Genomic DNA, 12,038 nt, shown 5'->3' with positions numbered 1-12,038 from the left:
GCGCACTCTATGACCCCGCAGTTGCTGGCACCACTGTGCCTGGGGATGTGGTGGCTGAGGTGCTGGGCTGGGACCTGGAAAGCCTGGCCCTAGGGGAAGGACGGGGGGAGGTGAAGGGAAGAGGTCAAGGTTTGACAGGAAAAGTTTTTTAGACACACTGGGATGGGTAGATGGAGGGGGTTTGGGAGTGGAGGTAGAGGTAGTGGTTGTAGGAGGTGTACATCTGCTGAATTTGGGTGAGGGTGCATGGGCTGGAGGCTGTTGTGAGGTGGATGGCTGTTGAGTGGGTGGGTGCCTGCGTTTGTGTATTTTGGGAGGAGGGCTCACTGACACACTGGGAGAGGACACTGGGGATGTGTGAATGGTAGTGGGGGTGGTGAGTGCACATGAGCGGTGTGTGGTGATGGGCGTGCTGGTGATGAAGGTAGTGGCTGAGGATGTAGTGCATGCAGGTGTGAGTGGAGACGAGACTGGGAGGGAGGAGGGAGATGTGGCGGAGGGGGACACAGTGGAGGAAGCGGATGTTGGTATGTGTGCATGGGTATGATGCTTGTGTGAGTGCCTGTGGGATGTGTGGTGCTTATTTTTGTCATGTGCACTCTTGTGTGTTGTGTGTACATGCCGGTCTGATGGTGTGCTTGGGATAGGCTGAGGTATAGGGGATTGCGTCTGGGTGGAGGAGGTTGGAGGGGAGAGGCTGGACACAGGGACAATGGCTGCCATCAGTGCCATCAGTGCTGAGGCCAGAGCCTGAAATGCTCTCTGTTGGGCTACCTGGCCAGAATGAATACCCTCCAGGTATGCATTTGTTTGTTGGAAATGCCTCTCAACACCCTGGACGGCATTCAGAATGGCAGAATGCCCAACAGTGAAGATTCTCAGGAGATCAATGGCCTACTCACTGAGGGCAGCCGGGCTGACTGGGCAAGGCCTGAGGTGCCTGGGGCGAAGGAGATGCTCGCCCTCCTGAGTGAGCGGGCACGTGACACACGCTGAGGGGCTGCTGGGAGGGCGGTGCTGGTAGGGGGCTTTGCGGCTGTACCTGTTGATGCGGTGGGCACAGAGGGGCCGTTCTACCGCAAGGGAGCTCCCATCAGAGGAGGAGTCGCTGTTGCTGGTACCAGGGCCAAGTGGGATGCAGCTCCGGTGCCACTGCTCCTCTGCCTGATGATGCTATTGCACACAAGAACAGGGAAACAACAAAAATGGTGGGGGGGAAAGACAGGATTAAGACATGTTCAGTGCATGCAACACCACTACTGTTGGTGGACACAACAGACACAGCAGCCCTCTGCACTACGCTATGCACTTATAGTTCCAAGATTAATGACATGCCCATGGGGTGTAAGGCCTCAGCCCGATTGCTGCACACCTGGAAGTCACAGGAGCCTGACTAGGTGTAGATGGCTCTAACCACTAGTGGGGTTGGGGTGCCACATAGCCTGCCTCACAGGGGACCTTGCCTACCAAGCTCGCCCTGGCCTAGGGGAACCCACTGCCCACCTCCCCCACCCCGACACCTCGTAATGCGCGCAGAGTCAGCCAAATGAGAGTGTACTCACCCCCTTGTGGCTGCTGTGATGCCCTCAAGCTCCCATCCAACCCCGGATACGCCATTGCCAGGATCTGGAACATCAGGGGGGTCATGGTGCGACGGGTACCCCTCCCACGTTGGGAGGCCATCCCCAGCTGGGCCTCCACCGTCTTCTTGCTCCAGCGGCGCAGGTCCTCCCATCTTTTACGGCAGTGGGTGCTCATTCTGTGGTGGACCCCCAGGGTCAGGACATCCTTGGCGATGGCACGCCAAATAGCCTTCTTCTGGTGGGCGCTGACCTGGAGGAATAGTACAGGGGGAAAGGAAATTCTTTACCCGTCCGGACCATCATACTCATTGGCCCCTGTTCCCACCCTTTCCCTGACGCACATATACTCACCGTCCGCACATGCAGGCCTCAGCCCGCCCCATGTATCTCCCATCCACACCACTCCCATGCAGCATGCTCACAGTGTACTCCCCTGTTTGTCTGGAGGACCGTAAAGTTGGGTGTACTGGGGGAGGACCCCATCCACTAGTTTCTCCAACTCCTCCCAAGTGAAGGCAGGGGCCCTTTACCCAGACACCGTAGCCATCGTCGCTTCCAGACACAGGTCACAGCAGCCTCTCCTGTGTAGGTCCTCTCCTGTTGAATGTCAGGTATCAAGTGAGTGAACAGACAGAAAATGTCGGTCACATCCGCAGCGGTGCATACCATCACCGCCGGCGTACATCGTCATTGGCTCCTTGGACCCATAGGGCCCAATGTTAACCAATGCAGAATTGCGCTGCGGTCTTCGACTGCCCACCGCAATGGTGTAGAACGCCAGTGCAGTTACCTCACATCCCCGTGTCCCACTTTATTGGTCATGCAGCCACCATTTCATGGGGCCACATGGCATTAATAATAACTGTGTCACACCAATGTATGCCTGAAATACACACAGTTACAGGCACATTGCAGATTAATAAATGTGTGCAAATGACATTTTGTGATACCTCATAGGGCACATCTGCTGGGTCTGGTGATGAGATGGCGGCATCCTCTGGTGTACAGACCGCTGGTGGACCTGTCGACAATGGAAGAGAGACACACATCATAGTCACATACAGACTTGATTGTGCAACAATCCAGGAACTGTGTGCCCAGTTGGAGCCAGACCTGATGTCAGCTATCCGCCATCCCACCTGGATAAACCCTCTAGTGCAGGTCCTGTCAGTACTCCATTTCCTGGCAAGTGGCTCCTTTCAAACAACAGTGGCCATTGCATCAGGGATGTCCCAGCCAATGTTCTCTAACGTGCTGTCCAGAGTGGTGTCTGCCCTGCTGAAACACATGCGCAGCTACATTGTGTTCCCTCAGGTGGAGGATTTACCCACAGTGAAAGGTGACTTCTATGCCCTGGGACATATCCCCAACATCATTGGTGCCATTGATGGGACACATGTGGCATTGGTACCCCCCGCAGGAGTGAACAGGTGTACAGAAACCAATGTGCAGATGGTGTGTTTGGCAGACCAGTACATCTCCCATGTCAATGCCAAGTTTCCTGGCTCAGTGGATGATGCTTACATTTTGAGGAATAGCAGCATCCCTTATGTGATGGGGCAACTCCAGAGGCACTGTGTGTAGCTAATAGGTGATGCCAAGGACCCTATACAGTGTGAATAGGTGTCTGGGTATCTGTAGGAGGCTGGACAGGCTTGTAGTGAGTACCAAGGGGTACTTGCACCTTGCACCAGGCCCAGTTATCCCTTATTAGTGTATAGGGTGTCTAGCAGCTTAGGCTGATAGATAATGGTAGCTTAGCAGAGCAGCTTAGGCTGAACTAGGAGACGTGTGAAGCTACTACAGTACCACCTAGTGTCATATGCACAATATCATAGGAAAACACAATACACAGTTATACTAAAAATAAAGGTACTTTATTTTTATGACAATATGCCAAAGTATCTTAGAGTGCACCCTCAGTGAGAGGATAGGAAATATACACAAGATATATATACACAATAGCAAAAATATGCAGTATAGTCTTAGAAAACAGTGCAAACAATGTATAGTTACAATAGGATGCAATGGGGAAACATAGGGATAGGGGCAACACAAACCATATACTCCAAAAGTGGAATGCGAACCACGAATGGACCCCAAACCTATGTGACCTTGTAGAGGGTCGCTGGGACTATTAGAAAATAGTGAGAGTTAGAAAAATAACCCTCCCCAAGACCCTGAAAAGTGAGTGCAAAATGCACTAAAGTTCCCCTAAGGACAAAGAAGTCGTGTTAGAGGAATAATGCAGGAAAGACACAAACCAGCAATGCAACAACTGTGGATTTCCAATCTAGGGTACCTGTGGAACAAGGGGACCAAGTCCAAAAGTCACAAGCAAGTCGGAGATGGGCAGATGCCCAGGAAATGCCAGCTGCGGGTGCAAAGAAGCTTCTACTGGACAGAAGAAGCTGAGGTTTCTGCAGGAACGAAAAGGGCTAGAGACTTCCCCTTTGGTGGACGGATTCCTCTTGCCGTGGAGAGTCGTGCAGAAGTGTTTTCCCACCGAAAGAACGCCAACAAGCCTTGCTAGCTGCAAATCATGCGGTTAGCATTTTTGGACGCTGCTGAGGCCCAGGAGGGACCAGGAGGTCGCAAATTGGACCAGCTGAGAGACGGGACGTCGAGCAAGAGAAGGAGCCCTCTCTGAAGCAGGTAGCACCCGGAGAAGTGCCAGAAACAGGCACTACAAGGATGCGTGAAATGGTGCTCGCCGAAGTTGCACAAAGGAGTCCCACATCGCCGGAGACCAACTTAGAAAGTCGTGCAATGCAGGTTAGAGTGCCGTGGACCCAGGCTTGGCTGTGCACAAAGGATTTCCGCCGGAAGTGCACAGGGGCCGGAGTAGCTGCAAAAGTCGCGGTTCCCAGCAATGCAGCCCAGCGAGGTGAGGCAAGGACTTACCTCCACCAAACTTGGACTGAAGAGTCACTGGACTGTGGGGGTCACTTGGACAGAGTCGCTGAATTCGAGGGACCTCGCTCGTCGTGCTGAGAGGAGACCCAAGGGACAGGTAATGCAGCTTTTTGGTGCCTGCGGTTGCAGGGGGAAGATTCCGTCGACCCACGGGAGATTTCTTCGGAGCTTCTGGTGCAGAGAGGAGGCAGACTACCCCCACAGCATGCACAAGCAGGAAAACAGTCGAGAAGGCGGCAGGATCAGCGTTACAGAGTTGCAGTAGTCGTCTTTGCTACTATGTTGCAGGTTTGCAGGCTTCCAGCGCGGTCAGCAGTCGATTCCTTATCAGAAGGTGAAGAGAGAGATGCAGAGGAACTCGGATGAGCTCTTGCATTCGTTATCTAAAGTTTCCCCAGAGTCAGAGACCCTAAATAGCCAGAAAAGAGGGTTTGGCTACCTAGGAGAGAGGATAGGCTAGCAACACCTGAAGGAGCCTATCACAAGGAGTCTCTGACGTCACCTGGTGGCACTGGCCACTCAGAGCAGTCCAGTGTGCCAGCAGCACCTCTGTTTCCAAGATGGCAGAGGTCTGGAGCACACTGGAGGAGCTCTGGACACCTCCCAGGGGAGGTGCAGGTCAGGGGAGTGGTCACTCCCCTTTCCTTTGTCCAGTTTCGCGCCAGAGCAGGGACTAAGGGGTCCCTGAACCGGTGTAGACTGGCTTATGCAGAATTGGGCACATCTGTGCCCAACAAAGCATTTCCAGAGGCTGGGGGAGGCTACTCCTCCCCTGCCTTCACACCATTTTCCAAAGGGAGAGGGTGTCACACCCTCTCTCAGAGGAAGTTCTTTGTTCTGCCATCCTGGGCCAGGCCTGGCTGGACCCCAGGAGGGCAGATGCCTGTCTGAGGGGTTGGCAGCAGCAGCAGCTGCAGTGAAACCCCAGGAAGGGCAGTTTGGCAGTACCAGGGTCTGTGCTACAGACCACTGGGATCATGGAATTGTACCAACAATGCCAGGATGGCATAGAGGGGGCAATTCCATGATCATAGACATGTTACATGGCCATATTCGGAGTTACCATTGTGAAGCTACATATAGGTAGTGACCTATATGTAGTGCACGCGTGTAATGGTGTCCCCGTACTCACAAAGTTCAGGGAATTGGCTCTGAACAATGTGGGGGAACCTTGGCTAGTGCCAGGGTGCCATCACACTAAGTAACTTTGCACCTAACCTTTACCAGGTAAAGGTTAGACATATAGGTGACTTATAAGTTACTTAAGTGCAGTGTAAAATGGCTGTGAAATAACGTGGACGTTATTTCACTCAGGCTGCAGTGGCAGGCCTGTGTAAGAATTGTCAGAGCTCCCTATGGGTGGCAAAAGAAATGCTGCAGCCCATAGGGATCTCCTGGAACCCCAATACCCTGGGTACCTCAGTACCATATACTAGGGAATTATAAGGGTGTTCCAGTAAGCCAATGTAAATTGGTAAAAATGGTCACTAGCCTGTCAGTGACAATTTGGAAAGAAATGAGAGAGCATAACCACTGAGGTTCTGATTAGCAGAGCCTCAGTGAGACAGTTAGTCACTACACAGGTAACACATTCAGGCACACTTATGAGCACTGGGGCCCTGGGTTACCAGGGTCCCAGTGACACATACAACTAAAACAACATATATACAGTGAAAAATGGGGGTAACATGCCAGGCAAGATGGTACTTTCCTACAGTATCGGGTTATCCCTAAGGGTTAGTGTGTGTCTAACAGTTGCCCCTCGATATTTACAGGTGACTCCGGTTACTCCAACCTGTCATGGCTACTGACCCCAGTGAGGAATCCCAGGAAAAGGGCAGAGGAGCGCTACAATGAGGCATATGGGTGAACTAGGAGGGTGATTGAACGAACCTTCGGCCTCCTGAAGGCCAGATTCCAGTGCCTCCATATGACAGGTGGTTCTCTCTACTACTCACGAAGAAGGTGCGCCAGATCATCGTGGCCTGCTGTATGCTGCACAACCTGGCTTTGCAACGCCAGGTGCCTTTTCTGCAGGAGGACGGTCCAGCTGGTGGTCTTGTGGCAGCTGTGGAGCCTGTGGACAGTGAAGAAGAGGAGGCAGAAGAAGAGGATATCAACAACAGAAACAACATAATCATGCAATACTTCCAGTGAGACACAGATAAGAAGATGTCACGGCCTCCCATGTCTGATACTATTATTGGAGCTAGCATAAGTCTGTCATTTTCACTCAGTGTATGTACCCTGACTTGTCACTTTGCCTTTCCATTTCACAGATGTGGGTCCCACTTTGTGCCCTCTGCTATATTTCCTCCAGGCCAACAGCTGTGTTACATTGGTATGTGCACAAGTAATTTGACAATGCTATAATTAATAGATATTGCAATTACACATTTGTGAAAGCACAGACTGACTCCAGCTTGTTTTGTGATTGAAGTGTGTTTATTTCTGTGCAAATAAGTGGAGGGGGTTGTAAAATGGGATGGGGGGATGGTGGAGAAATGTCCATGGCGGATTCCAGTCTATTTGTTTCCCAGGTGCACTGTCGAAAGGGGCATAGGAAGTGGAGCAATGTCAGTTTAAGGATGGACAGGGTGACAAAGTGGGACAGAAGGGTGACATTTTGCAATGCAATGTGCTCTGTCTTGTTCCTGGATCTCAGGGACAGTTTGCCTGGTGGTTCTCCATCTGCAGGGGCTGGGGTGCTGGTGTTGTGTTCCTGTGGCGGTGCCTCCTGTCCACTAGCGCCGGCGGAGGTGGAGGGCTGCACATCATCCAGGCTAGTGTCAGGGGCCCCTTGTTGTGCCACTGTGTCCCTCCTGGTGTTGACAAGGTTAAGCAGCACCCCTGCAATGGTGACCAGGGTGTTGTTAATGGACCTCAGGTCCTCCCTGATCCCCAGATAGTGTTCCTCCTGCAGCCGTTGGGTCTCCTGAAACTTGGCCAGTACCATTGCCACTGTCTCCTGGGAATGATGGTAAGCTCCTATGATGTTAGAGAGTGCCTCGTGGAGAGTGGGTTCCCTGGGCCTGTGTTCCCCCTGTCGCACAGCAGTCCTCCAAGCTTCCCTGTTTTCCTGAGCCTCTGTCCCCTGAACCGTGTGCCCACTGCCACTGCCCCCAGGTCCCTGATCGTACTGTGTTATTGGGGTTGCCTGGGTTCCCTGTAATGGTGGACACACTGCTGATTGACGTGTCCTGGGGACAGAGGTATGGGCCCGCTGCGTGGGTGCTGTGCTGTTGTTTCCTGAGGGGGAGGCTCTGTGGTGGCTTGTGCCAGTGTCAGGGGAACCGACTGTCCCGAGGTCCCTGATGGGCCGGGCTGGTCATCTTGATCCAGTTGTGCAGAGCTGCTGTCATCACTGTTGAATTCTTCTGTGGGGGGACTGGATATGTCTGGTACCTCCTGTCCGGTGACGTTGGGTAGGGCTCCTGCAGGGGTGTAAAGGCATGATTATTGCATCTGTGTGTGCCATCGTGTGCAATGGGTGAGTGACCCTGTACTCCAGTGCTTGCATTCTTGGCTTGGTCTTTGTGTGACATTTGGTTTGGGGTCTGTGTGGGTATCTGAAGTGGACATGCTTTGGTGATGGGTGTCCATGCTTTGGTGTTGCATGCAGGGCTTGGTATTGGGATGGGTGGGTTGTGATAGTGGGGCACATGCGAGGTGTTGGAGTGATGGGGGTGAGGGTGAGTGTGTGGGTATGTGATGGCATGCAGGTGGGTTGGAGGATATGGTAATTAAGCTGTGACTTACCAGAGTCCAGTCCTCCTGCTACTCCTGCGAGGCCCTCAGGATGCAGTATTGCTAAGATTTGCTCCTCCCATGTTGTTAGTTGTGGGGAGGAGGTGGCGGTCCAACGCCAGTCCTCTGTACAGCAATCTGGTGTCTGGAGACCACGGAACACACCTTCCCCCGTAGGTCGTTCCACCTCTTCCAAAAGTCATCCCTTGTTCTTGGATGCTGTCCCACTGCATTGACCCTGTTGACAATTCTGTGCCATTGCTCCATCTTCCTTGCAATGGAGGTTTGCTGCACCTGTGATCCGAATAGCTGTGGCTCTACCCGGACGATTTCCTCCACCATGATCCTGAGCTCCTCCTCAGAGAACCTGGGGTGTCGTTGAGGTGCCATGACGTGGTGTGGGTGATGTGTGAGGTGGTGTGTGTTGTGATGTGTGAGGGGATGTGTTGGTGTATGTTGTTTGAGGTGCGTGGATGTTGTGTAAGTGATGGTGTTGTGTGTCTGTGGATGCTGGTGTTGTTTAAGGTAGTGTCTCTCTCTGGCATGGTTTCAGAATTCTGGTAGTAAGGGTTTGTGGGTGATGTGGGTGTGTGCTTTATATTGGATTGGGTGTGTGGGTGTGGTGTGTGTATGTGTATCAGGTGTGTGTATTTCCATTTGTCCAATGCAGTCGTGTTTTGTAAATGTGTGTATATTTTGAGTGCGGCGGTCTGTACTGCCAATGGAATACCGTGGTTGAAAGACTGCCGCGTTGATTCGTGGGTCGTGATACTGTGGGCGTATTCCTGTTGCCGTGATGGTGTAGATTTTGTTATTGCCAGTTTATCACTGACCTTTGGTGTGGCGGACTTGTGTGGGTGTCTTTATAATGGCGGATTCCGAGCTGTGGGTCGTAATACCTGTAGCGGTATTCCACAGCCGCAGCGGTATGTTGCCGGTCTTCTGCACGGCTGTAAGTGGCATTTACCGCCAGGGTTGTAATGGGGGCCTAAGGGTGTGAAGGAGACCCCACCCCAAGACCCTGGAAATTGGGAGTAAAGTACTACTATTTCCCCAGAAACACACTAAAGTTGTGATAAAGGATTTTGCAAGGACCATAACAGACTGCAAAGCTCTGAAGATGGATTCCTGGACCTGAAGACCTGCAAAGGAAGGGAACCAATGGAAGAGTCGCTAAAGTGTCCGGGAGGGGCAGAAGCCCACTAAACCCCTGATGAAGGTGCAAAATGGTTGCCTCAGGTTGGAAGAAGCTGCAGGTTTTGCAACAACAAAAAGAGGTAAGAAGTTCTTCTTCACGCAGAAGATGTCCCATGGTGTGCTGGAGGATGCAGAGTTGTTTCCTTGGCAAAATACCACAAACATGTTAACTTGTGACTTGCTAATAAGTAGGGATGCCCTTTGCCCTAGCTATCTAAACTTGGATGATTTTCAAATTACCTTCATGCTTTAAAAAACTGAACGCGTGTTTTCTACCCATCAGATTATCCTTTTAATGTTTGTATTGCCATTGTCGAATGTTTAGTTCTTTTGTTGTTAGTCCTCTTGAATCTTTCCTGTCGCCTTGGTCAACCCATAGGGATTCTATGTCTTTATACCCTTGCTTTGAGAATCATTTACATATATCTGAGCTTGAGTCTGTAATAAAACCCTTAACCTTATTTTACACTGGAGTTTTCCTTATGTGACCACATTGTTCATACTGTAATTTTAAACTGTGACTTGCATGCAGGGCTGGCTGTAGGGCAGTGTGACCAGTACCACCGCACCAGGCGCTGACTGACTTCCGGAGAGGGCACAATGTTTGGAAGTTTATTATGGTTTTAAAAGCACCTGCTGCTGGTTCCTTGTCTCCAGTAAATGTCCTGCAACAATTAAACTGTCAAGATAACTCCAGTGATTAATAGACGTGCTGGAAAGAGATCAAATTTTGTCTAGTGGAACTTTTATCTCATCATAAGATAGTGCACAGGGTTAATATGCCTACTATAAAGAACATGCACCATGCAGATCTTGAAGTGCATATAATGTAAATAAGTCATTTGGTTACTGCTTTTGTCAGAGAGTCACTCTATTTACCTGCAGTTTATAAGTTAAAACCCTAAGGTAGAACAGTGAGTTAAAACTGTCTTCAAACAGCTGCATGAAAACTGAAAGGTATAGGTTAGAGAGTTATGACTTTTCCCCCAGGCTTTTATCTCAAATTTACAAAAAGGGTTACTTTGGGTTGAAATCAATTCTTAGTAAAGACAACCCTAACCATGGTGGTACTTTTTTAATTCTGACTTCAAGCTTCTCCAGATCAAGCACTCAAACTATACTTTCTACTAGTATGGATTACGTGGCTCCTACGCCTTGTAGTCCTCTGTCTTAAATAACGTTTCCTGTACATTTACACACATATGATTGATTTGTCTCTATGTAGTGTGTTTTTGATTTAAAGTGCTCTGACACTCTAAACTGGTATACGTGGCGCCATACAACTAATTAAATGCATCTGAAAGAGAGGGCTTATGGAGACTTGAGGGCATTGTTTAAGTGTAGTAGTGAGGGTATCTGTGGCGAATGTGGTCACTGGGGCCCGCCAACAAACATTGTCTCACCGGGCGTCACTATCCTAAGCCGGTCCGCTTGCATGTACTTTAGCCATTTCAAGTGGAAGGTACCACATCTAGTTTTCCGAAGATGCTGCTCGTCTGACGCACGCCAACGAGATAAACTGTGTTTCCAAGGGCTGATGTGGCTGCAACTAAACAATTTATATTTACTGTATGTGTTGTCATTGATGCTAAGATGTTGCATATTTTAGATTCATTTAACACAGAACATTGTGGCGGATATAGTTTACCAATTATTCATATTTTAGTTTCATCATTGCAATTCATGACATACAAAGAGTGAGTGCAAACAACTAGGGTAAAGCGTTGCTAACGGTGAGGGTAATTTATGCGCAGGCATCAGGTGGCACTTTATACTAACTCCCTTATTCTTCCTCTAAATACAACGAATACATAGAGAAGAAATATGAAAAGTATTTTTCCGAACTACAATTAAATCAGATAAACATACACTTGTAAGAATAGAAAACGAGCAAGTGAAGCGATCACTTGAAAGTACAGCAATGTTCTTAGCTGTATATTACAGGGGAGTTTTAGTGATAATATGGGGTTGTCATGGTTACAGTTCTAAAATATGAAGAGTTGTTTTCAGTGTATGGGAGGATGGAACCTGCAATGGGCTCAGAACAGTTAGAGCTTATGGATGTTTCTAACGAAACCGGTTTCTACTAGGGGCATGAGGCTGGCAGGGATTTTTTTGTGTCATGTTACAGAGGTTTAAAACCAATGACATTTAGGGCCCTATTCACTATAGTAAGTTTACAGGTGGAGAACTCTGTATGTGGAGATCTCCATCTATAACTAGGTGGAGAGCTTCTCTTCAGTTTAATCCACCATTCTGTCTGGAGACCTCCACTTAGATTTAGATTTATGAGCATATACCTCCTCAAATGAAGGGTATGGAGACCACTGCAACAGAATTTAACAGTGTAAAGTTACTAAAAGTAACATTTTGGATGTTTGTGGAGATCACTACACCTCAATATATTATAAGACTGCCACATTAATAAGACATGGCACACCTGTTTAATAACATACATACTACTTATTGTGTTGCTCCATCAACAAAGTATATTTACCTATTTTTTGCAAATGTGAACTCAATGACTCTTGGGCTTAAAATTTGTAAAACAAATGCCCTGACATTAATAATCCCCATTTCCATCAAGCCTAATAT

The sequence above is a fragment of the Pleurodeles waltl genome, chromosome 2_2 (assembly GCF_031143425.1).
Source record: "Pleurodeles waltl isolate 20211129_DDA chromosome 2_2, aPleWal1.hap1.20221129, whole genome shotgun sequence".
In the NCBI taxonomy this organism is placed as follows: Eukaryota; Metazoa; Chordata; class Amphibia; order Caudata; family Salamandridae; genus Pleurodeles; species Pleurodeles waltl.
The sequence above is the reverse complement of the archived record's forward strand: the minus strand, read 5'-3'. Positions refer to the sequence as shown.